This window comes from Mobula birostris, chromosome 10 (genome assembly GCF_030028105.1).
Source record: "Mobula birostris isolate sMobBir1 chromosome 10, sMobBir1.hap1, whole genome shotgun sequence".
In the NCBI taxonomy this organism is placed as follows: domain Eukaryota; kingdom Metazoa; phylum Chordata; class Chondrichthyes; order Myliobatiformes; family Myliobatidae; genus Mobula; species Mobula birostris.
The window spans coordinates 145,568,560-145,594,604 of record NC_092379.1 but is presented as its reverse complement, the minus strand read 5'-3'; the positions used below and the strand labels follow the sequence as shown (position 1 = coordinate 145,594,604).

The following is a 26,045-nucleotide window of genomic DNA, read 5'->3' as shown; positions in this document are numbered from 1 at the left end:
GACCTGCAACGCCTCCATTTATCCATTTCCATAGCTGTTGTCTAATCTGCTGAGTCGCTTCAGCATTTTGTGTGTGTTACCATTAACAAACGACCAATAACTTGATGACAGGTTGACAATTACTTGTAACTCTTTGGTTCTGGAGTTGATGTTCTACCCCATGTCCCAGAGATTAGCTCCACTCTGGTAGGAAGCCTGCTGGAGGTGAGGTGTGGCATTGCAGTAAGAAGACTGGGCTGAATGTTGAGTAATGATGTATTATTCTTGTCTGCTCAGAGGGATCGGTGGCCGTTGATCAGTTCAGAAACACACCGTAAACACAAGAGATTCTGCAGATGCTGGAAATCTTGAGAATCTTGAACAATTGCAACTTAACTGGAGGGGGACCAGTATCCTTGTGGAAAGGTTTCCTAGTGCTGCACAGGGGGGTTTAAACTAGCGGGGTGAGGGGAATCTCTGGGTCACAGCAGATAGTGGAGTGGTTGTGAGGAAAGATGGTGTTAAGCCTACATACAGTGTCAGGAATTGAAAGATTGAGAATGGTGGGACTAATGTTCTGAGCCTCGTATACTTCAATGCAATGAAGGAGTATTGTAGGAAAGGTGGGCGAGTAAGGGCGTGCACCAGCATGTTAATTTATCACATTGTAGCCAATAGTGAGACTCGGTTGCAGGAGGAGCAGAACAGGGTTCTGTTGCTTAAGACGTTATAGAGCGGGAAGGATTAAAGGACGAGGGGTGGCATTACTAGTCATGGAAAATGTCACGGCAGTGCTCAGACGGTGGAGAGCTCATCAACTAAGGGATGACCACATTAATGAGATTATATTGGAGACCACTCAACAGTCTATGGGATTTAGAGGAGCACATTTGAAAAAAGATCTCAGATTGTTGCAAGAAATACAAGGCTGTGATAGGAGGTGATTTTAACGGGACTCCCTTACTGTAAAAGGACTGGATGGGAAAGAGTTTGTCATATGTGTTCAGGAAAGTTTCATTAATCAGTAAATAGAAGTCCCAATGACAGAGAGTGTGATACCAGAGCTCCTTTTAGGGACTGAGACAGGGAGGTGACTGAAGTTTGTTTAGGGGAATACTTTGATCATAATGCCGTTACTTTCAAGATAATTATGGAGAAGGATAGGTCTGGTCCTCAGCTTGAAATTCTAAATTGGAGAAAGGCCAGTTTTGATGGTATCAGAAAGGATCTGGCAAGGGTAGATTGGGACAGTTTGTTTTCTGGCAAAGGTACTTGGTAAGTGGGAGGCTTTCAATAAATGAAATTTTGAGAGTACAATTTGTATGTCCCTGCTACAATAAAAGGTTAGGACAGCGGGTTTAGGGAAACATGATTTTCAGGAGATATTGAGTCCCTGGTTTAGATAAAGGAAGTGTATCACATGTATAGGCAGGTAGGAACTAATGAGGTAATTGAGTATAAAAAATGTAAGAGAATACTTAAGAAGGAAATCAAGAGGGCTAAAAGAAGGTATGAGCTTGCACGAGCAGATAAAGTGAAGGAGAATCCTAAGGAATTCTACAGATATGTTACGAGCAAAAGAATTACAAGAGACAAAATTAGCTCCATGTGTGGAGCCAAAGGGATGGGGGAGATCTCAAATAGATTTTTTTGCATCTGTATTTACCCAGGAGATGGACACAGAGTCTATAAATGTGAGCCAAACCAGCAGTGTTGTTATAGACCCTATACAGATTACAAAGGAGGAAGTGTTTGCTATTCAAATTAGGGTGGATAAATCACCAGGGCCTGACAAGGTGTTCCCTCGGACCCTGTGGAAGCAAGTGCAGAAATTGCAGGGGCCCTAGCAAAGATATCTGAAATGTCCGTAGCCACAGATGAAATGGTGGAGGACAGTTAATGTTGTTCCTTTGTTTAAGAAAGGCTCTGACAATACACCAGGAAATTATAGGCTGGTGAGCCTGACAACAGTTGTGGATAAGTTATTGGAAGGTATTCTAGGGGACTTTAAAAAGCAGGAAGTTTTTTTTTAGTGGGAGGCTTTGTTTGGAGTACTGTGCAGACACAATAGAAGCATTTCCATGCAAGTCTGGAGAAGAGCTTTAAAAACTCAGTCTCCATAAAAGAGGGGTACCATTTCACAGAGTGGTCCTCATCAGAGCGGGAAGGCTTTGGCGAGAACAGGCAGAGGCAAGGTAAGTAAGCAAGTTCATTCCTTATTTCTTATTTAACGCGAGAGGATAAGCATCAAGTTGGATAAGTCTCTCGGACCGGACGGGATGTACCCCAGACTACTGTGGGAGGCGAGGGAGGATCTTCTGGCAATGATCTTTGCATCATCAATGGGGATGGGAGATGTTCCGGAGAATTGGAGGATAGCAGATGTTGTTCCCTTATTCAAGAAAGGGAGTAGAGATAGCCCAGGAAATTATAGACCAGTAAGTCTTACTTCAGTGGTTGGTAAGTTGATTGAAAACATCCTGAGAGGCAGGATTTATGAACATTTGTAGAGGCATAATATGATTAGGAATAGTCAGCATGGCTTTGTCAAAGGCAGATCGTGCCTTATGAGCCTGATTGAATTTTTTCAGAATGTGACTAAACACATTGATGGTGGTAGAGCAGGAGATATAGTATATATGGATTTTAGCGAGGCATTTGATAAGGTATCCCATGAAAGGCTTATTGAAAAAGTAAGGAGGCATGGGATCCAAGGGGACATTGCTTTGTGGTTCCAGAACTGGCTTGCCCACAGAAGGCAAAGAGTGGTTGTAGACGGGTCATATTCTATATGGGGGTCGGTCACCAGTGGTGTGCCTCAGGGATCTGTTCTGGGACACCTACTCTTTATGATTTTTATAAATGATCTGGATGAGGAAGTAGATGAATGGGTTAGTAAATTTGCTGATGACACAAAGGTTGGGAGTGTTGTGGATATTGTGGAGGGCTGTCAGAGATTACAGCAGGACATTGGTAGCATGTAAAACTGGGCTGAGAAGTGGCAGATGGAGTTCAACCCAGATAAGTGTGAGGTGATTCATTTTGGTAGGTCAAATATGATGGCAGAATATAGTATTAATGGTACGACTCATGGCAGTGTGGAGGATCAGACGGATCTTGGGGTCCGAGTCCATAGGACGCTCAAAGCAGCTGCGCAGGTTGACTCTGTGATTAAGAAGGCATACGGTGTATTGGCCTTCATCAATTGTGGGATTGAGTTTGAGAGCCGAGAGGTAATGTTACAGCTATATAGGACCCTAGTCAGACCCCACTTGGAATACTGTGCTCCGTTCTGGTGGAAACCATAGAAAGGGTGCAGAGGAGATTTACAAGGATGTTGCCTGGATTGGGGAGCATGCCTTATGAGAATAGGTTGAGTGGACTTGGCCTCTTCTCCTTAGAGCAACGGAGGATCAGAAGTGACTTGATAGAGATCTATAAGATGATGAGAGGCATTGATCGTGCAGCTGGTCAGAAGCTTTTTCCTGGGGGGAAATGGCTAACACCAGAGGGAACAGTTTTAAGGTGCTGGGGAGTAGGTACAGAGGAGATGTCAGGGGTAAATTTTTTACTCAGAGTGGTGAGTGCGTGGAATGGGCTGCCGGCAACGGTGGTGGAGGTGGATACGATAGGGTCTTTTAAGAGATTCCTGTATAGGTAGATGGATCTTAGAAAAATAGATCTTCCACTGTGGGTAAGCCTAGGTAGTTCTAAGGAAAGGACATGTTCGGCATAGCTTTGTGGGCCGAAGGACCTGTATTGTGCTGTCAGTTTTCTATGTTTCTATGTAATATGGGGTATGGGTACAGAGCCAGTGTTCTGTTCTGCGTGTCGGATGTGGGACTTCAGGGAGACTGCCAGCCTCCCTGATGGCCGCATCTGCAGAAGGTGCATCAAATTGTAACTCATTAGAAATCATGTTCGGGAACTGGGGCTGCAGCTCGATGACCTTCGGCTTGTTCAGGAGGGTGAAGCAGTGATAGACAGGAGCTACAGGGAGCTGGTCACCCTAAGGCTACAGGAGACAGATAAATGGGTGACTGTCAGGAGAGGGAAGGGAGAATGTCAGATAGTGGAGAGCACCCCTGTGGCCGTTCCCCTCAACAATAGTACTCCATTTTGAGTACTGTTGGGGGACGGTGGGGGGGGGGGTGTGGAAGAGACGATCTAACTGGGGGAAGCAACACTGGTCATCTCTCTGGCACTGAGTTTAGCCCTGTGGCTCTGAAGGGAAGAGAACTGAAGAGATGCCAGCAGTAAAAGGGGACTCTATAGTTCGGGGAGAGATGGGTGATTCTGTGGACATGAAAAAGAAACGTGGAAGTAGTTTGCCTCCCAGGTGCCCGGGTCTGTGCTTCTGAACGCATCCACAATATCTTGAAAAGGGAGGGTGAGCAGCCAGAGGCCGTGGTACATATTGGTACCAACAACATAGGTAGAAAAAGGGAGGAGGTCCTGAAAACAGGATACAGGGAGTTGGGAAGGAAGCTGAGATGCAGGACATCAAGGGTAGTAATCTCGAGATTGCTGCCTGTGCCATGCGACAGTGAGGATAGGAATAGAATGAGGTGGCAGAGAAATGTGTGGCTCAATAATTGGAGCGGGGACAGGGATTCAGATTTTTGGATAATTGGGACCCCTTCTGGGGCAGGTGGGACGTGTACAAAAGGGATGGGTTGCATTTGAATCCGAGGGGGACCAATATTCTTGCAGGCAGATTTACTAAAGCTGTTGGGAATGGTTTAAACTAATAAGGCAGGGGGATGGAAACAGTATGACGGAGCTGAGGATGAGCCAGCAGATGATAGGTGTAATATGAATGTAAGGAAGGACAAGCCAATGATTGGACAGAAATGCAGACAGGTCAAAGAGTTAAATTATACCTTGGAGGCAAAATTCATAAGGGTGAAGAATGCAGGACTGAAGGTGCTGTTTTTAAATGCACGTAACATTCAGAATAAGGTGAATGAATTCATGGCACAATTAGAATGGTTGGTATGATGTTGTGGGCATCACTGAGCTGTGGCTGAGAGAAGGCCATAGTTGGGAACTTAACATCAAAGGATATACTTTGTATCACAAGGGTAATGTCACAGTTGTAATGGGGGACTTCAATGCAAGGGAAAATCAGGGTGGTGTCAGATCGCAAGAGAGGAATCTGTTGAATGCCTACATTATAGCTTTTTAGAGAAGCTTGTGCTTGAGCTTATTCAGGAAAAGTCTATCTTAGATTGGATATTGTGTAATGACCCAGATCTTATTAGGGAGCTTAATGTAAAGGAACTCTTAGGAGGCAGTGATCATAATATTGCAATTTGAGAGGGAGAAGCATAACTCACATGCATCTGTATCACAATGGAATAAAGGGAATTACAGAGGCATGAGAGAGGAGATTGCCCAGGTGGATTGGAAGAGGATACTGGTGTGGATGATCTTTCAAGAATCACTTGATTCTGGCATGTCTCAGAGGAATGGAAAATTGTAAATGTCACTCCACTCTTTAAGAAGGGAGGAAGATAAAAGAAAAGAAATTATATGCCAGTTAGCCTAACCTCAGTGGTAGGGAATATGTTGGGGTCTATTATTAAAGATGAGGTTTCAGGATACTTGGAGACTAACGATAAAACAAGTCAAAGTCAGTATGGTTCCTGTAATGAAAATATTGCCCGACAAATCAGTTAGAGTTCTTCGAGGAAATAGCAGCAGGGTGGACAAAGGAGAGGCAGTGGATGTCATTTACTTGGATTTTCAGAAGGCATTTGATAAGGTTCCACACATGAGGCTGCTTAACAAGATAAAATCTTATGGTGTTACAGGAATGATACCAACATGGATAGAGGAATGGCTGACAGGCAGGAGATAGCACATGGGAATAAAGGGGGCCTTTTCTGCTTAGCTGCCTGTGACTAGTGGTGTTCCTCAGGGGTCAGTATTGGGGCCACTACTTTTCATATTGTTTGTCAATAATTTAGATAATGGAATTGATGACTTTGTGGCAAAGTTTGAGGATGATATGAAAACAGGTGGAGGGGTAGTTAGTGCTGAGGAAGGCAATATTTTTTTCCAGTGTGTGGGGGATCTTTTGAAGACCCTGACCTGGAGTTACACTCTGACTTCGGTTCTTTGCAGGAATGGGACCCATTCTCAGGGCCTCAGGACTGGCTGCTTTTTGATATCCCAAGGATATGGCCTGGAAGACGAGTGTGCCTTCAGGATGCCAGGATTTTGTGGCTCTGGGGACGTGTTGATTCTAGGCCGGTGCCTCTGAAGCGTTGCAGGAGAACACGATTGGTCGGGGCATCAAAGGTTATGACATGAAAGCAGGTGTATGGGGTTGAGTGGGATCTGGGATCAGCCATGATGAAATGGCAGAGCAGACTCGATGGGCTGAATGGCTTAATTCTGCTCCTAAGCCTTATGGTCTTATGGGACCAGATATACAAGTACTTGGAGAGACAGGGACTGATTAGGGATAGACAACGTGGCCTAATGCACGGGAGGTTCGTGTCTGAGCAATCCAGGCCATGCTCCCTTCTCGCTGCAGCCATAGGAAGGAGGTACAGGAGCCTTAGGTACCACACCACCAGGGTCAGGAACAGCCATTACCCCTCAACCATCAAGTTCTTGAACCAAAGGGGATAACTTCACTCACCCCAACAATGAACTGCTGAGGTAAATGAAGGACTCTACAACTCGTGTTCCCAATCATTACTATTAATTTATTACTTTTTCCTGTTTCCTTTATTTGCACAGTTTGACCTCTTTTGCACATTGGTTGTTTGTTCATCTTTGTTGTGTGCAGTTTTTCATTAATTCTAGTGTGTTTTTTTGTATTTACTGTGAATGCCAGCAAGCAAAGAAAACTCAGGGTTTGTATAGTAAACTCAAGAGATTCTGTAGATGCCAGAAATCCAGAGCAATGCACACACACAAAATGCTGGAGGAACTCAGCATGTCAGGCAGCATCTGTGGAGAGGAATAAACAAGGGTCTCGGTTCGAAACTTCGACTGTTTGTTCATTTCCATTGATGTTGCCTGACCTGCTGTCTTCCTCCAGTATTTTGTTTTGTATATGGTGAAATTTATGCACTTTGATCATAAATTTACTTTGTATTTTGAACACAGGCTTTACAGGAGACTCTTCTGAGTGAAGACATCATCTAATATTTAATTTTACAATTGATCTGCAGCAAGAAATGATTTTAAATTGGAGCTAGTGTTTCACACATTTTAATTTCACTGTCGTTAGCTGAACATTAGTGTGCATTTAAACAGTTCCTGGGTTTAGTTGGAACAAATGAATTACATTTTGTGAGCTATGTTGAAAACACACTTAATTGGCCTAATTTGAAAAGACATTTGAAAAGCACACAGAGATCTAATCTATCACCAGAGGACAGACAGAAAGCAGCTCCATAACAACAGCAGACATGGCAGCCAGATTAGGCCACTCGACCTATCACGTCTGCCCTGCCACCACGGCTGATTTATATTCCCTCTCAACCCCACTCACCTGCCTTCTCACCATAACTTTTAATGCCTGATGAACCAAAAACCTGTCATGCTCCACTTCAAATATACCCAATGAACTTGGCCTCCACAGCCATCTGTGATAATGAATTCCACAGATTCACCAGCCTCTGGCTGAAGAATTCCCTCCTCATTTCAGCTCTAAACGGACATCCCTTTATCTGAGGCTGCACCCTTTCATTCTGGACTCTCCTACTACAGGAAATATCCTTTTCACATCAACTCTATCTAGGCCTTTCAATATTCAATGGATTTCATCAGATCCCCACTCATTCTTCTAAATTCCAACTAGTACAGGCCCAGAACTCCTCACACATTAACCATTTCATTCTCAGAATCGTTCTCCTGAACCTCCTCTGGACCACCTCCTGTGCCAGCATATCTTTTCTTTGATAAGGGGCACAAAACAGCTCACAATACTCCAAGTGTAGTTCAGATGTTCTTGGACCACAGTTCAGCATTCAACACCATAATTCCCTCCAGGCTCGACAAGAAGCTCAGAGACCTCGGCCTTCACCCTGCCTCATGTAGTTGGATCCTGGACTTCCTGTCAGTTTGCCAACAAGTAGTAAGAGTGGGCTTCCTCACGTCTGCCCCTCTGACCCTCAACACAGGAGCCCCTCAGGGCTGTGTCCTAAGTCCCCTCATTTATTCTCTGTATACCCATGACTGTGTTTCCACCTACAGCTTCAATCTGCTAATTAAATTTGCTGATGATACTACATTGATTGGCCTAATCTCAAATAATAATGAGGCAGCCTACAAAGAAGAAGTCATCACCCTGACACAGTGGCGTCAAGAAAACAACCTCTCCCTCCATGTCACAAAAACAAAAGAGCTGGCTGTGGACTACAGGAGGAATGGAGACGGGCTAACCCCTATTAACATCAATGGATCTGGGGTTGAGAGGGTGAACAGCTTTAAGTTCCTTAAGTTCACCAAGGATCTCACGTGGTCTGTACATACCGGCTTTGTGGTGAAAAAAGCACAACAGTGCTTCACAACAGGGTATGGGCCCCCAAATCCTAAGACTTTTCTACAGGGGCACAATTGAGAGCATCCTGCATCACTGCTGGGTATGGGAACTGTACCTCCCTTAACCACAGGACTCTGCAGAGAGTGGTGCGGACAGCCCAGCACATCTGTAGTTGTGAACTTCCCACTATTCAGGACATTTACAAAGACAGGTGTGTAAAAAGGGCCCAAAGGATCATTGGAGACCTGAGTCACCCCAACCAGAAACTGTTCCAGCTGCTACCATCCGGTAGCATGAAAGCCAGGACCAACAGGCTCCAGGACAGCTTCTTCCACCAGGCCATCAGACTGATGAGTTCATGCTGATACAATTGCATTTCTATGTCATATTGACTGTCCTGTTGTACACACTCTTTATTACAAATTACTATAAATTGCACTTTGCACATTTAGATGGAGATATCATACAAAGGTTTTTACTCATGTAGATGAAGGGTGTAAGAAATAAAGTCAATTCAATTAAGTGTAGTCTGACTAATGCCTTAACATCACATCCTTTCTCTTATATTCTAGCCCCTCAAAATGAACGCTAACATCGCATTTTCCTTCCTTACCCCTGACTCAACCTTTTGTGCAGGGGTCCCCAACCTTTTTTATGCCGTGGACCCTTCCCATTAACCTAGGGGGTCAGTGGATCAGAGTTTGGGAACCAATGATTTAGGCAATCCTGCACAAGGCTCCCATGTCCCTCTGCACCGGCACCTCAGATTTTTTTAATTTTCTCCCTGTTTAGAAAATAGTCTATGCCTTGATTCCTTCCAGCATACACTTCCCAACACTGTACTCCATCTGCCACTTCTTTGCCCAGTTTCCTAATCTGTCTAAGTCATTCTGCTTCCTCAACACAACCTGCCCCTCCACCTACCTTCCCATTGACAACAAACGTGGCCACAAAGCCATCAATCCCATCATCCAAATAATTGACATATAACGTAAAAGGAAGTGGTCCCAATACTGACCCCCTGCAGAACACCACCAGTCACCAGCAGTTAACCAGAATAGGCCCCCTTAATTTCTACTCTTTGCCTCCTGCCAATCAGCCACTCTTCCATCCTGTAATACCATGAGCTCTTATCTTATTCAGCAGCCTCAAAGTTCAAAGTAAATTTATTACATGGTGCATATATGTGCTTTGATACAACCCTGAGATTCATTTTCTTGCAAGCATGTTCAATAAATCCAATAACCATAATATAATCAAAGAAAGGCCTAAGCAACAGGGCAGACAACCAGTATGCAAAAGACAACAAACTGTAAATACAGAAGGAAAGAAAAAAATATAACAATCAGGAGTTGGTCTCAATGTTTAGTACTCTGTCGGGTACTTTTCAGTGATGAGCAGGAGGTACCTTGAGGGTAACAGGGTATAAGCATAAATAATGTGCTTATTCTCAATAAATTAAACTTGGAATGAGATTTAATATCACTGGAATACGTCATGAAATTTGCTGTTTTGCAGTAGCAGTACATTGCAAATCGTAATAATAAAAACTATAACTAACAGTAAGAAATACAGTGGATTCCAGTTAATTGGGACACATTGGGACCAGTACATTTTGGCTCAATTTAGCTGCTTCCCAATTAACCAAAGCTTCATTGAAATAGTTAAAAAGATATATGCATATAAAACAAATTATGTATTTACATGAAATACAGAAGAAATTGGAACACTGCCAACACGACTACACTACCATAAATGATGTATTAGCTCCTCATGGGTATTGATGGAGGAATTCATCCAGCGTACTCGGCTGTGCTCTTTTCATTGGCTGTAAATGAACAAATCAGTGCAGACACCTAGTGCAGATAATGGACTGCCTTCATACAATGCTTTCAATGATTGCATCCGCCAAATCTTCATTTTCATTGTAACATTCAAGATGATTGTCGATAACTTCAAATTCTTCATAGTTCCTAACTTGTTGAAGTAGTGAAATCATTTCATTTTCACTCCCAGCTGTTCCTCACATCTCCAAGCCTGAATGCTTGAAACCACAGTGAGCAGAACAGTTTTGGATTGTCTTACTGCTTATCTCTTGCCAACTATCAGGGACAAAAATCACTACATTTTGAACACAAACACACACAACTGATGCTATTTTAAAAACTGTTCACTCCGAGTACATTGTAGTGTCTAATATCCTCACATATGTACATGAGTATCACTAGTTAGAAACTGTTCGGTAACAGTTTCCTGCCCCAATTAAGCGGCATAGTGCCCCAAATAAACAAAGGCAACCCCGGCAATTTTCTCAATTAGTTTTTGTTCATTAAGAGTTGTCCAAAAAAAGCAGCTGCCCCAATTAACTGATGGCCCAATTAACAGGAATCCACTGTATATAGAAAAAAAATAACTTGAATAGGGTCACCATGGTCAGGGCGATGCTACTACAGCTTGGTATGTCCTGGAGTTTAGAGTTCAATTCTGTAAGAAGTTTGTACGTTCTCCCTGTGGCCACGTAGGTTTCCTCCGGGTGCTCCGGTTTCATCCCACATTCCAAAGACGTACCGGTTAGAATGTGAATTGGTCATTGTAAATTGCCCTGTGATTAAGCTGGAATTCAGTGAGCGTGTTGCTGGGCAGTCTGGCTTATTGGGTGGGAAGGGCCTGCGCCATGATGAAACTCTAAAGAAGATAGAATTGGAGTAAATAAGTGGTGCAAAAAGAGAACAAAAAGAAAAAAACAGTGACATAGTGTATATGGGTTCATTGTCCATTCACAAATCCAAAGGAAAAAACAGTGACATAGTGTATATGGGTTCATTGTCCATTCACAAATCCAAAGGCAGGGGTGAAGAAGCTGTTGCTGAAATACTTAGTGTGTGCTCTCAGTGTGTACCTCCTCCCTGATGGTCGTAATGTGAAGAGGGCCTGTCCTGGGTGATGGGGATCCTTAATGATAGACGCCACCCTTTTGAGACATCACCTTTTGATGACGTCCTTGATGCTGGGGAGGCTAATGCCCATGATGGAGCTGAGTTTACAACCCTCTGCAGCTTTTTCCGATCCTGTGCAGTGCCAGATGGTGATGTAACTAAATAGAACACTCTCCACAGTACATCTGTAGAAATTATTGAGTGTCTTTAGTAACTTACCAAACCTCCTCGAACTCCTAAAGAAATACAGCCGCTGTTGTTGTTCTTTGTCATTGCATCAATATGTTGGGCCCAGGATAGATCTTCAGAGATGTTGACACCCAGGAACTTGAAAATGCTCACTCTTTCCACTGCTGATCCCTCGACTTGCAAGAAATCTATTGTGCTTCCTTCTTTAATATTAACTCAGTTAATTAGGATATGTATAATGTCCTTTCAGAATTCACGATAAACTCTTCCCATTTAAACTCTACTATTAAATTGTACAGATCGTTTCACCAAATTCCTTTGATCTTCCTCCATTCCTTATTTGTAGATACACACTGGCAGTTCTACACAGTTAATGGTGTCATTCACGTCCCAATTCATTTTAATCTACAGTTCTAATGGAATGGATGACTTCTCATCTCTGACATGGACAACTCTTTTATTTTATTGCATAAGTCTGCACCAAGCCTTCAGCTCCAGACTGAGTCTGGCTGATGTTTTATTTAGTATCCATTATATCAAATATTAATAAGGCACAGTTTGGGTGAGGGTTTGAGATAGAGTTGTGAAAAATTAAATTTATTTTTATTTGGAGGTATAGCATAGTAACAGGCCTTTCTGGACCAACTGGTCTGTGCTGCCTAATTACACCCATGTACAGTACACCAGCATACTGAAGGAGGCCAACGTAACAGCGCCAATGGATAGGTCATGTGATCTGGATGCGTAACTCATGCCACCCCAGACAGATTCCTTACTCTTACTGAAGGAAGGTCAGTAAGCCCCTGGTGAGCAAATGAAAAACATTGAGATCAGCCAAAACAAGTTCAACATTACATCTAAAACTTGGGAAGACATTCCACTCAATAGCTACACCTGGAAGAAATCTGTTCAAGGGGGAGCTGCTCTACACGAGAGCGACCTCCACTGTGCTGCAGAGAACAAGCAGCAGGTGTGAAAAGAGACACTGAACAACCAAAAATCTAACTACTAACCACAGCCACCACTTACTCGTGTCCACACTGTACCCGAATATACGGATCCCAGACTGGCCTCTACAGCCACCTGAGGACCCGCCAACAGACAATTCCTCAGGAGAACATCATACTCGACTTGAGTGATTGCACTACACCCATGTGACCAATTAACCTACTGCCCCATACGTCTCCAGAACCTGGGAGGAATCCAAATGTTCCAGATTTCCAGCATCTGTAGAGTCTGTGCCTCCAGTAAACCGGGATAGGTTCACCAAATCATGCAGTGCCTGTCGCTGTTCACTTACAGGCCATGACATAAAGCTGTCAACACCAAACCGCTTTTGGTTGGTTGAACTCCTTAGGAGGTGTGACCTACTGAAAGCAGTTCGTGGCAAAGTTAAAGGTTTTGTCTGGGACAGAGCTGTGCTGAGGTCGACCACAAGGTTGTGTCCTAGCTGTCTACATTCGATATGCAAGCCAATATACAGGCCTGGGCAGTAGGATATGGAAAGTAAGCTGTTGTCCCCACGGCAGGCTCCTTCTCTCCATGCAGCCGATGAACCCAAAGGAACAACAGAGACCAATACAGTTTGGTACCAGCGGTGTCACAGGAGTTGCCAGTCAGTGTTGGATTCAACGTAGGACTGCCTTAGGGACTCCAGCTCCGGATTTTTCCTGGGTTTACTCCCGAAGCCTTCCCGTGAGTGGGTATAGCACAAGGCAGCGAGGGTTTGAGATCAGAGTTTTGCTTCTCCTAGATAAACTACCAACCATGGCTGACAAGCCCCATCTGTTCAAGGAACTCTGTCAGTAATGCTTTAATAACCTTTAAAAATAAGATTATTATTAAAAATACAGTCTTGGCTCAGAGTTTGGTGTTGATAGCCTTATATCATGGACTGTAAGTGAACAGTGACAGATACTGAATGATTTGGTGAATTGATCCTAGTTTGCCAGGACACAAGCAATGCAGAAAGACATAATAGTCGACAAACAAATCACCAGCACTTCTTAGATCTGTTGGAACCTCACTGCAGTGTCACATAACTAAGGATTCAATGAAATGAGGCCATGCTCTCTTCTCACTGCTGCTATCGGGAAGGAGGTACAGGAGCCTTAGGCTCCACACCATCAGGTTCAGGAACAGTTATTACCCCTCAGCCATCAGGCTCTTGAATCAGCATGGATAATTTCATTCACCCAAACACTGATTCCACTGTTTATAAACTCACTTTTAAAGTTTAAACAAAACACATCCTTGATATTTATTTTTTTACTTTCTGTATTTTTCTATTTGCAGTTTGCTGTCTTTTGCACATGGTTGTGTGTACAGCTTTTAATTGATTCTATGATGTTTCTTTGTATTTACTGTGAATGCCCACAAAAAAATGAATCTCAGGGTAGTATATGGTTCCCCTCTGCCATCTGATTCTTAAATGGACATTGAACCCTTGGACACTACCTCACTTTTTAAATATATATTATTACTGTTTTTTGCATGATTTTCAATCTATTCAGTATACGTATACTGTAATTGATTGATTGACTGATTTATCTTTCTTCTATATTATGTATTGCCTTGAGCTGCTGCTGCTAAGTTAACAAATTTCACAACACATGCCGGTGATAATAAACCTGATTCTGATTCTGATATATATGTATTCTGATAATAAATTTACTTTGCACAGAGAGAAACCACGTCACCTGTTGAGGAGAGACCTTTACAAGATACATGATCTGAAAATGGAGCTTACTAATAGAACTATCAACTTCTACCTTAACTATCAACTTTGTTATACTTTGCCTCCACAATCATCTGTGGCAATGAATTTCACAGATTCACCACCCTCCAGCTAAAAAAATTCCTCCTCATCTCTATTCTGAGTCTGTGTGTTCTGGTCCTCTTACATCCCCTCTTACTCTGTGTAAGCCTTTCAATATTCAATAGGTTTCAATCAGAACACCTCTTTCTTCTAAAACGCAAGTGAGTACAGGCTCAGATTCACCAATCGCTCCCCATATGTTAACCCTTTCATTCCCAGAATCATTCTCATGAACTTCCTCATGTTCCATTCCATCTGGACTATGGGATTAATGGATTTGTGGCTAAATTTGCTGATGATACAAACATAGGTGGAGGAGCAGGTAGTGTTGGGGAAACAGAGAGCCTACACAGAGACTTAGGTAGTTTAGGGGACTGGGCAAAGAAGTGGCAAATGAAGTACAATGTTGGAAAGTGTATGGTTATGCACTTGGGTGGAAGAAATAACAGGCAGGCTATTATTTAGATGGGGAGAGAATTCAAAATGCAGAGATGCAAAGGGTCTTGGGAGTCCTTGTGCAGGATACTCTAAAGGTTAACTTCCAGGTTGAGTTGGTGGTGAAGAAGGCAAATGTAATGTTGGCATTCATTTCTAGAGGTATAGAATATAAGAGCAGGGATGTGATGTTGAGCTCCATAAGGTACTCGTGAGACCACACTTGGAGTATTGTGCGCAGTTTTATGCTCTTTATTTTGGAAAGGATATACTGACATTGGAGAGGGTTCAGTGAAGATTCACAAGAATGATTCCAGGAATGAAAGGGTTACTGTATGAGGAACATCTGACAGCTCTTGGGCTGTATTCCCTGGAGTTCAAGAGAATTAGGGGGAAGCTCATAGAAACATTCTGAATGTTAAAAGGCCTGAACAGATTAGATATGGCAAATTTATTTCCCATGGTAGGGGAGTCTAGGACAAGAGGGCACGACTTCAGGATTGAAGGACGTCTATTTAGAACACAGATGCGGAGAAATTACTTTAGTCAGAGGGTGGTAAATCTGTGGAATTTGCTGCCACGAGCAGCTGTGGAGGCCAAGTCACTGGGTGTATTTAAGGCAGAGATAGATAGGTTCTTGATTAGCCAGGGTATCAAAGGGTATGGAGAGAAGGCAGGGGAGTGGGGATGACTGGAAGAATTGGATCAGCCCATGATTGAATGGTGGACCAGCCTCAATGGGCCAAATGGCCTACTTCTGCTCCTATATCTTATGGTCAAACACATCAATTAGGAATAGGGGACACTGATCACCGCTTCAAATATGCTCTTCCATTTCAATGCAGTTGAAAGTTCAAAGTGCAAAGTAAATTTAATATCAAAGTACAGATATGTCATTTTCTTGCAGGCATTCACAGTAAATACAAGAAATACAAAAGAATCAATGAAAAATTGTAACCTGAAATAGGCAGTCTATGGTAACAGTATAACTGGCAGTTGTTATGCTGCCTAGCCTGCTGAGTTCCTCCAGCACTTTGTGTGTGTTGCTCTGGACTTCCAGCAGCTGCAGAATCTCTTATGTTTACAACTTGCGGCTCCACTGCGGTCTCTTCAAGTGATGCCTACACTAAAGAAGCTTAAATCTTCTTGTCGATGGGAGTTCAGACTTCTTCTCACTGCTCCCCCTCTATGATCTCTGCAGCTCTGCAGCTCTCTGACCACATACCTACATCTCCTCCCCCCACCTTCTTATTCTGGCATCTTCCACCTTCCCTTCGAGTCCACACGAAGGGTCTCGTCTCAAAACGTTGACTGTTTATTCATTTCCAGAGATGCTGTCTAACCTTCTGAGTCCCCCCAGCAGTTTGTGTGTTAATCTGCAGAGTCTCTTGTTTTGTGAAACAGTTTAGTAGCCAGTTTAGCAAGGCTCCATCTACCTCTGTTGTAAAAATATTCAAAGATTCTGCTAGACTAAAGAGAGTTGCCACGTGTCATCATGATCAGAGAGAGAAAAACTTGTCATATTCTCTTTCTTAAATAGGTGATGACAGATCAGTGATTCATAAACACAAGAGATTTTGCAGATGCTGGAAATCCAGAGCAACACACTCACAAAGCTGGAGGAACTCAGCACGTCAGGAAATGAATAAAATGTTGACAAGTCGGGCAGAGACCCTTCTTCAGGACACAGTTCTAGATTTTCTCAAAAGGGAAAACATCCTTTCCACATCGACATTGTCAAGACCCTTTGGGATCTAAAACACCGATCAAACTCCAGTGGATACAGCCAAGCCTGCCCAATCTTTCTTCATAAGACCACCTACCCGATCTATGTATTGGATTGAGGCCCTCTGTTGGTCAGTTATGCAAGCCAGTACACAAGCCAGGGCCGTATGGTATTGAAAACAAGCTGTTGCCCATGTTGCAGGCTCCCCCTCTCCGTACAGCTGATGAATCTAAATGAACAGCAGTGACAGACAGAAACAGTTTAGCACCAGTGGCATTGCAGGAGCTGCCAGTCAACATTGAACTCAATGTAGGTCTGCCTTAGGGACTCCAGTTCTGGATTTTTCCCTCAGGGTTTACTCCCGAAGCCTTCCAAATGAGTGGGTATAGCTGCAAGGCAGCGGAGGTTTGAGATCAGAGTTTTCCTTCTCCTCGATGAGCTCCATTATCACAGATTCCAGGTATCAGCCTTCTTGGAATTACTTGCTTTCTTTGCCCAATAAATCACAGGCAGGTCCTCCCAAACATCAGTAGTATCTATGGAAGGCAACATCTATTATCAAAGATCCTTGCCATCTTCACACAGCTACCATTGGTCAGGAGGTACAAAAGCCTGGAGGCCCACACCAGCAGGTTTAGCAAAAGCTACTTCCTTTCAACCATTTGGTTCTTGAACCAACTGGCACAATCTTAATCACCAGAGTTTAGGAAAATCCGACAAAAAGTCATGGATACAGCCCAGTCCATCAGGGGTGAGGGCCTCCCTCACCATTGAGCACATCCACATGAAACATTGTCACAGGAAAACAGCATCCATCATCAGGGAGCCCCCAACACCCAGGACATGCTCTCTCCTCACTGCTGCCATCAGGAAGAAGGCACAGGAGTCTCACAACTCACAGCACCAAGTTCAGGAACAGTTATTACCCCTCAATCATCAGGCTTTTGAATGAAAGGGGATAACTTCACATGCCCCATTATTGAATGTTTCCACAACCAAAGGACTCGCATTCAAGGACTCTTCATCTCAAGTTCTTGATAGTTATTGCTTATTTATATTATGATTTATTTATTTTCTATTTGCTCAGTTGGTTGTCTTCTGCACTCCTGTTGAATGCCCTAGTTATGGCTATTATCTTATAGATGTATTGAGTATGCCCACAGGAAAATGAATCTCACTGTCATATATGGTAACGTATATGTACTTTGATAATAAATTTACTTTGAACAGTCACCACTTTGATCACTGAAACTTAAAAATTAAGGCTTCTGCTAGTCTTGCGAGACCATAGATCTGCACTTGGAAAATCTTCACTCTCCAGGGCGCAGGCCTGGGCAAGGTTGTATGGAAGACCAGTAGTTGCCCATGCTGCAAGTCTCCCCTCTCTACGACACCAATGTTGTCCAAAGGAAGGGCATTGGGACCCATACAGCTTGGCACCAGTGTCGTCGCAGAGCAATGTGTGATTAAGTGCCTTGCTCAAGGACACAACACGTTCCCTCGGCTGGGGCTCGAACTCACAACCTTCAGGTCGCTAGTCCAATGCCCTAACCACTTGTGCCCACACATTCACAGAAACTAAAATTGATTTTTTCTAATTGTTTTCTTTCCTGTAAAAATTGTAAATAGTTTGTTTATTCTATGTTTTTCTTGTGTTTAGCTTTATATAAGCAGTATTCACGAGAGATTCTGCAGATGCTGGAAATCCAAAGCAACACACACAGAATGCTGGAGCAACTCAACAGGTCAGGCAGCGTCTATGGAAATGATGTTTTGAGCCGAAACCTTTTAATAATAGTGTGTGCGTGCTACCATTCATATAATGCTAAATGCCTGTGACGCTGCTGCAAGTTTTTTCCATTACACCTGTACATACATGTTCTGCGCACATGACAAAAAATTTCACCTTCACTTTCACCAATTACTTTCTGCACCTGCATATCAGCCTTTGATGAATCATGCACTGGAACACCAGATCTTAGAGACCTCTAATCCACAATTCAGTAATACAGAGGATTCTGGTTAAATGGGACATATTGAAACCAGTACATTTTGGCCCACTTAAGTGGCTCCCCAACAGCCGTAATTTCATAGAAATAGTTAAAAAGGTATATAAAAAAAGGGAAACTACTGTTTACATGAATAACTAATTATGTATTTATATAAAATACAGAACAAATTAGAACACTACCAATACCTCTACAGTATTATAAAACTATTGGGTAGATGGGGCTCATCAGCCTAGGACAGCAGTCTGCTTAAAAGGAAAACTCTGATTTTAAACTTCTGCTGCCTTGTAGGCATACCCACCCATGGGAAAGGCTTTGAGAGTAAACCCCAAGGAAGAAATCCGGAGCCAGGGTCCCTAAGGCAGTTTGATGTTGTTTACAACTTCACTCTGGTAAACTCTGCGATGACACTGGTGCCAAGCTGTATCAGTGCTTGCTCTTCCCTTCGACGACATCAGTGACGTGGAGAGGGGGAACCCGCTGCATGGGCAACAGCCAGTTCTTCAAATCTTCCCAGCCAGGCTTGCACCCTGGAGAGGACACAGTCCACCAGGGGCACAAACCCATGATCCCCTGGTATCAATCGCTGCCTACTACTACTATAAAATTAAATTATAGTTTTAGAGTACAATGCCATATTCTTTAGATTAACTGGAAATGAACAAAATCAATGCACCTAGTGCAAATAATGGTATGCCTTTATACAATGCCTTCAATGATTGCATCCTCCAAATCTTCATTTTCATTGTAACATTCAAATTAGTTGCTGATACCTTCAAATTCTTTGTCGTTCCTAACTTGTTGAAATAATGAAAATTATTCCATTTTCACACCTGGCTATTTCTGGCATCTCCAAGCCTGAATGCTTGAAACCACAGTGAGCAAAACAGTTTGGAGTTGTTTTACTGCTTACTTTTTGCCAATGATCAGTTACAAAAATTACTGCTTTTTGACCTCAAAAATGCAACTGGCACTAATTAAAAACTGTTTGCTCTAAGTACATTGCAGTGCCTTACAGTCACACAAGTGCACACAACTAACACTAGTTAGAAACTATTTGGCAACAGTTTCCTGTGCCAATTAAGTGGTATAATGCCCCAAATAAATGAAGGGTATCACGGGAATTTTCTGTTCTTTAAGAGTTCTTGCAAATTAACAGCTGCCCTGATTAACTGATGGCTGATTAACTGGAATTCACTGTATTACATTACATTTGCCAGTTCCCTGTCCATGTTCTTATTTATTCTGTTCAGCGATACAGTGCAGAGTTGGACCTTCTGGCCCATTGAGTTTTGCCACCCCATCTGCCCCCAACAACTCTGAATAGTCCTAACTTAATCATGGGCCATTTACAACGACCAATTACCCTACCAGGTCTGTCTTTGAAGTGTGGAAGGAAACCGGTGCACCCAGGAAAACCCCACCCATTCCACAGGGAGGACAGACAAATCTCAACACCCCAAGCTGTAATAGCGTTGTGCCAACCGCTACACTACCATGGCGCCCAACTGCACTGATGCAGATCACTTTGTAACTTCTTCCAAAACTTATCTCTGCACCCGGGATGGCGGGACTGTCATATGTTGAAAGATTGGAGCGACTGGGCTTGTATACTCTGGAATTTAGAAGGCTGAGAGGGGATCTTATTGAAACATATAAGATTATTAAGGGATTGGACACGCTGGAGGCAGGAAGCATGTTCCTGCTGATGGGTGAGTCCAGAACCAGAGGCCACAGTTTAAGAATAAGGGGTAGGCCATTTAGAACGGAGTTGAGGAAAAACTTTTTCACCCGGAGAGTGGTGGATACATGGAATGCTCTGCCCCAGAAGGCTGTGGAGGCCAAGTCTCTGGATGCTTTCGAGAAAGAGATGGATAGAGCTCCTAAAGATAGCAGAATCAAAGGTTATGGGGATAAGGCAGGAACTGGATACTGATTGTGGATGATCAGCCATGATCACAGTGAATGGCGGTGCTGGCTCGAAGGGCCGAATGGCCTACTCCTGCACCTGTTGTCTATTGTCTATTACCTCATACACCTGAGGGGGAACTCCTTCCCTCAGTGACGAGCGTGTGGAAAGAGCTGCCAGTGGAAGTGGTGGGTGTGGGTTTGACTTCAGCATTTAAGAGAAGTTGGTTACGTACATGGATGGGAGGGGTTTGAGAGCTGTGGTCCAGGTGTGGGCCAATGGGACCAGGCAGATTAATAGTTCGGCATGGACTTGATGGGCTGAAAGGCCTGCTTTTGTGCTGTAGTGCTCTGTGACTTTACTACCATCATCCACCTGCGACCCAATTAGCCTCCAGCATTGTTCCCTGCCATGCAACATTCATGACATCTTGCCAGCCAGAAATAGTAGACCCAGTTACATTGCCTCTCTATTTCTTGATGGTGGGCTACTGAACACTCACATCACTGAGAACACAGAACAGTACAGTACCAACCCTTCAACGCACAATGTCATGTTGACCTTTTAACCTCCTCCAAGATCAATCTAACCCTTCCCTCCCAAATAGCCCTCAATTTTCCTATTATTCATGTGCTGAAGAGGTACTTAAGTCTCCCTAATGTACCTGCCTCTACCACCACCCTGACAGCATGTTCCATGCACCCACCACTCCCTGTAAAAAAAAACCTATCTCTGCCACCAACCAACATACTTTCCTCCAATCATATTAAAATTATGCCCTAATGTATTTGCTATTTCCACCCTGGGAAAAAGTCTCTGGCTGGCTACTCTCTGAATGCCTCTAATCATCTTGTACACCTCTAACAAGTCACCGCTCACTCTCCTTCGCTCCAAAGAGAAGAACCCTGCTCACTCAACCTGTCCTCATCTGACATGATCTCTAATCCTGGTGGATCTCCGCTGCACCTTCTCTGATGCTCCCACAACATTACCTCCTACACCACCAGTTCTCTCTTCCTAGCTCCTGCCTCAAGTCTAACCTGTTGATCAGTAACCCATTAGCCCCAGCTCTGACCCCATGGAACTGCCTACGGCTCTACCAGCAGTATCACTGCCAGTCTCGTCTAGGGCTCAGAGTGGAGGGACTGGCAACAGATGATCTCCAGGTAAGGATATTTATTACCCACTGGGCAACCTTTAAACACAGTAGGGAACATTAAATCTATCCATTCAAGAGGAGTACATCATAATTACACCCCATAGTCTCCCTGGCATTGAAAAATTAACTTACTGCATCAGATTTTAATTAACTTCACAGCTTTAAAATATAATGAGATCTGAAAAGTTGTGAACAGTGGTCAGAAGCTCAATAGAGAGCCTGGGCCAGGCCACTCAGTCATTATGTCATAGTGCGAATGGAGTAAATGTAGATAGGTGGGAGGCTTTGGGAAAAGTGAGAGAACATTTGAAAATGGCAGAGGGGAGAGAGGAAAAGAGGAGAAATAGGGGAAGATGGAGAATGGGAAAGAGAAGGTGGAGGTGTTTAGTGGGAAAGGAAGGGGAAGGAAGAGGGACAAGGGGAGGGAAGAGGGGTGCAGGAAGAAGGGGGTGAAGGGCAGAGGGGGGTTGAGGGGCAGAGGGGCAGAGGGGTGGGGAGGTTGAGGGACAAAGGGGGTGAGGAGAGGAGGGGGTGAAGGTCAGAGGGGGGTGAATGGCAGAGGGGGTTGAGGGGCAGAGAGGGGTAAGGGGCGGGGAGGTTGAGGGGTGGGGGTTTGAGGGACAAGGGCGGGTGAGGGGACGAGGGGGGTGAGAGGAGGTGAGGAGAGCGGGTTGAGGAGAGGAGGGGTTGAGGAGAGGAGAGGGGGTTGAGGGGAGGAGGGGGCGAGGTGAGGAGGGGGCGAGGTGAGGAGGGGGAGGAGAGGAGGGGGTGAGGAGAGGAGGGGGTGAGGAGAGGAGGGGGTGAGGAGAGGAGGGGGTGAGGGGCAGAAGAGGGGAGTGAGGTCGGAGGGACGAGTGGGGAAGGGGTCGAATGAGGAATGGAAAGGGGAAGGGGGAGGGGGCGGGGGAGTGTAAGTCCCGCCCACACAACCGCCAGAGGTAACTTCTGCCGGCGAAATTTAGGCATTTGAGAAATAGTCCCAGTAATAAGAATCACTCAAGCTGCTACGAACAATTTAAATGTAAACACAAGTGACATTTATAAACCTCGATAGACGGCATGGTCTGGACTCTCTAGTACGGTACTTGCCTCGGTCCCAGGTCGCCATCGCTTGCCCGGGCAGCGAGCAGCGCGATCTCCTGCCTCAGGTGACGCGGGGGACGGCCACGGCCGGCAGGTAACACGAACAACTGCTGCCGCTTCTCTGCAAAATCCAGGGCATTGGAACTGCTCAACTCTCAGCAGAATGTAACCTTCACATGGGTAACGTCCCACTGAATGAGGGCGTTCGAGATTCTGGGCCATCCGGATCTCGGTGCGTCCACGCCAACATACTCCAATTAGAACAGGATCAATATTAACTCTGACCAACCTCTTCGCACTTGGAGCAAGCCTTTAACTTCATTTTCTTTATTTGGGATTCGTCTTATTTTTGTTTATTGGCCGATTAATCTAGAATTCTAAATAATTTGATGGAATCAGTTATCTCGTTCCTCTTAGTGGGATCTGCTCAGTGCAGATTAACCGCGGCTCCTCCTTTATTACCAGACCATTTTCTAAACGGGGAGAATATTCACCAGAGGTGCAAGGGGACTTAATCTAAATTATTATCTTTCTATATATCTATCCATTTAGGTATTTGTTTATTGAGGTAGAATAGGGAACAGGCCCTTCAAGCCTTACTGCCCAGCTCCTCAGATTTAACCCTAGTCTAATCTCTAGACAATTTACGATGACCAAGTCACCTTCGATCTGGCGCATTTATGGACTGTGGGAGGAAACGTGAGCACCTGGAGAAAACCCCCACACTGGGAATTCTCATTCATGATTCCTCAAAGATTAACTTGCAGGTTGAGTTGGTGGCGAGGAAGACAAATGCAATGTTAAAATTCATTTCAAGAGAACTGGAATGTAAAAGCAAGGATGTCATAAGGCGTTGGTCAGATCACACGGAGTACTATACGCAGAATTGGGGCCCTTATGTAAGAAAAGGTGTGCTGGAATTGGAGAGGGCTCAGACGAGGTTCACAAGAATGTTCATGGGAATGAAAGGGTTAATGCATGAGGAGCATTTGATGGCTCTGGGTCTGTACTCACTAGAGGTTAGAAGAATGAGGGGAGATTCATATTGACATATCGAATATTCAAAGGTCTGGATAGAGTGGATGTGGAGAAGCTGTTTCCTGCAGTGGGAGTACAGGACCAGAGAGCACAATCTCAGAGTGGAGGAACATCCATTTAGAATGGCGATGAGGAGGGATTTCTTTCGCCAGAAGATGACGAATCTTTGGAATTCATTACCACAGATGACTACAGAGGCCAAGTCATTGAGTATATTTAAAGAAGAGTTTGATAGGTTCTCGATTTGTCGGGGTGTCAACGGTTATGGGGAGAAGCAGGTAAATGGGGTTGAGAGAGACAATATATCAGCCATGATGGAATGACAGATCAGACTCAAAGGGCTGAGCACAGCTGCTCTGAAATGAAAACACTGAGGAATTTAATGTTACTGACCCTCTCCATCTCTGATCCCCTGATGAAGACTGGTTCAGGGACCCCTGGTTTCTTCCCCCTGAAGTCAATAATCAGCTCCTTGGTCTTGCAGATATTGAGAAAGAGATTTTTGTTTTGCCACTACTCAGATGGATTTTCATTCTCTCTCTACTTCCTTAGGAGTTCGGGAAGATTTGGCATGATATCTAAAATGGACCAACTTTTCTAGATGTGTAGTGGAGAGTATACTGACTGGTTGTATCACAGCTTGGTGATAAAACACCATTGTCCCTGAATGGAAAATCCTACAAAAAGTAATGGATAAAGCCAACTCCACCACTGAGCACAGCTACAAGGAGCACTGTCGCAGTAAGGTGGCATCTATCATCAGGGACCCCCTTTCCCCCAGCACCACCCAGATCGTACTCGCTTCTCACGGCTGCCACCAGGACGGAGGTACAGGAGCCTCAGGACTCACACCACCACGTTCGGGAACAGTTATTGCCCCTCAACCATCAGGCTCTTGAATAAAAGGGGATAACTTCACTTACCCCATTACTGAAATATCCCCACAAACTATAGACTCACTTTCAAGGACTCTTCATTTTATGTTCTTGATATTTATTGCTCAATTTTTTCTTTTAGTATTTGCACAAGTTGTCTTTTGCACACTGGTTAAACACCCAGTTGATGTGGTCTTTCATTGATTTTATTGTGAATATTATTCTGTAATGGATTTATTGAGTATGCCTGTAAGAAAATGAATCTCAGGGTTGTATATGGTGACATACAGTATACGTACTTTGATAATGAATTCACTTTGAACTTTGATTCATCACCTCCTTTGATTCAACCAATGATGGTGTCATCAGCAAACTTCAATATGACATTGGAGCTGTGCTCAGTCACACACTACTGTACTACCCCTTGCCCACACCCCTTGGCTATGACAGCCATAAGGAACTATATTAATTATTACAAAGCAGCACACACACAACGCTGGAGGACCTCAGCAGGTCAGGCAGCATCTATGGAAATAATAAACCGTCAACATTTCAGGTCAAAACCTTCCAAAACCTCAAGACTGAGAAGGAAGGGGGAACATGCTAAAATAAAAAGGTGGGGGAGGAGGGGAAGAAGGCTAGCTAGAAGGTGATAGGTGAAGCCAGGTGGGTAGGAAAGGTCAAGGGTTGGAGAAGAAGGAATCTGATAGAAGAGGCGAGTGGAGCATGGGAGAAAGGGAAGAAGGAGGGGACCAAGAGAGAAGTAATAGGTAGGTGAGAAGAGGTAAAAAGTCAGAGCGGGGAATAGAGGAAAAGGCTGGCAGGGGGCAGAAACCTTTGAACTGGAAGGAGAAATCTATATTCATGCCATCTGGTTGGAGGGTACCCAGACAGAATATAAAGTGTTGCTCCTCCACCCCGAGGGTTGCCTCATCTTGGCTATGGACTAACATGTCAGAATGGGAATGGGAATCGGAATTAAACTGTTTGGCCACTGGGAAGTCCTACTTGTGGCGGATGGTGCAGCGGTTCTCGACAAAACAGTTTCCTATCGGCCACATCAGGAGCACCGGACACAATATTACAAGCTGTTAATTGTTGGACCTGCTAACTTTAAGATATAAACACAAGCAATTCTGCAGATGCTGGAAATGAAATATTTTAAGTGAACCTCTGCACTGTCTGTCTGCATTGCACTTCATAACTGTGGTCCTACATTCTGATCCTGTTATCGGTCCCCGCTGTACTACCTCCATGTAATCATCTGCATGGAGACCATGAAAAACAACATTGTTCACTGTACCTTGTGAAAACAATAAACCCATTTACCAATTCTCTTGTCTATTTCTTTCTGTACTGCTTCAGTTTGCATTATTACACCAC

The 26,045-nt window shown here is 44.0% G+C and overlaps 1 protein-coding gene and 1 long non-coding RNA gene across 4 annotated transcripts in view; one reads left to right on the top strand and one right to left on the bottom strand.

Annotated features, from left to right (window-relative positions):
• The window catches only part of fgf13a (fibroblast growth factor 13a), a 471,224-nt gene that overhangs the window by 280,428 nt on the left and 164,751 nt on the right, over positions 1–26,045 (bottom strand). The window lies entirely within an intron of this gene.
• On the top strand, positions 1,421–25,978 carry LOC140204372 (uncharacterized). Its single transcript, XR_011887597.1, has 3 exons — positions 1,421–2,174; positions 18,250–18,334; positions 24,340–25,978. It is a non-coding gene; the product is annotated as an uncharacterized lncRNA (long non-coding RNA).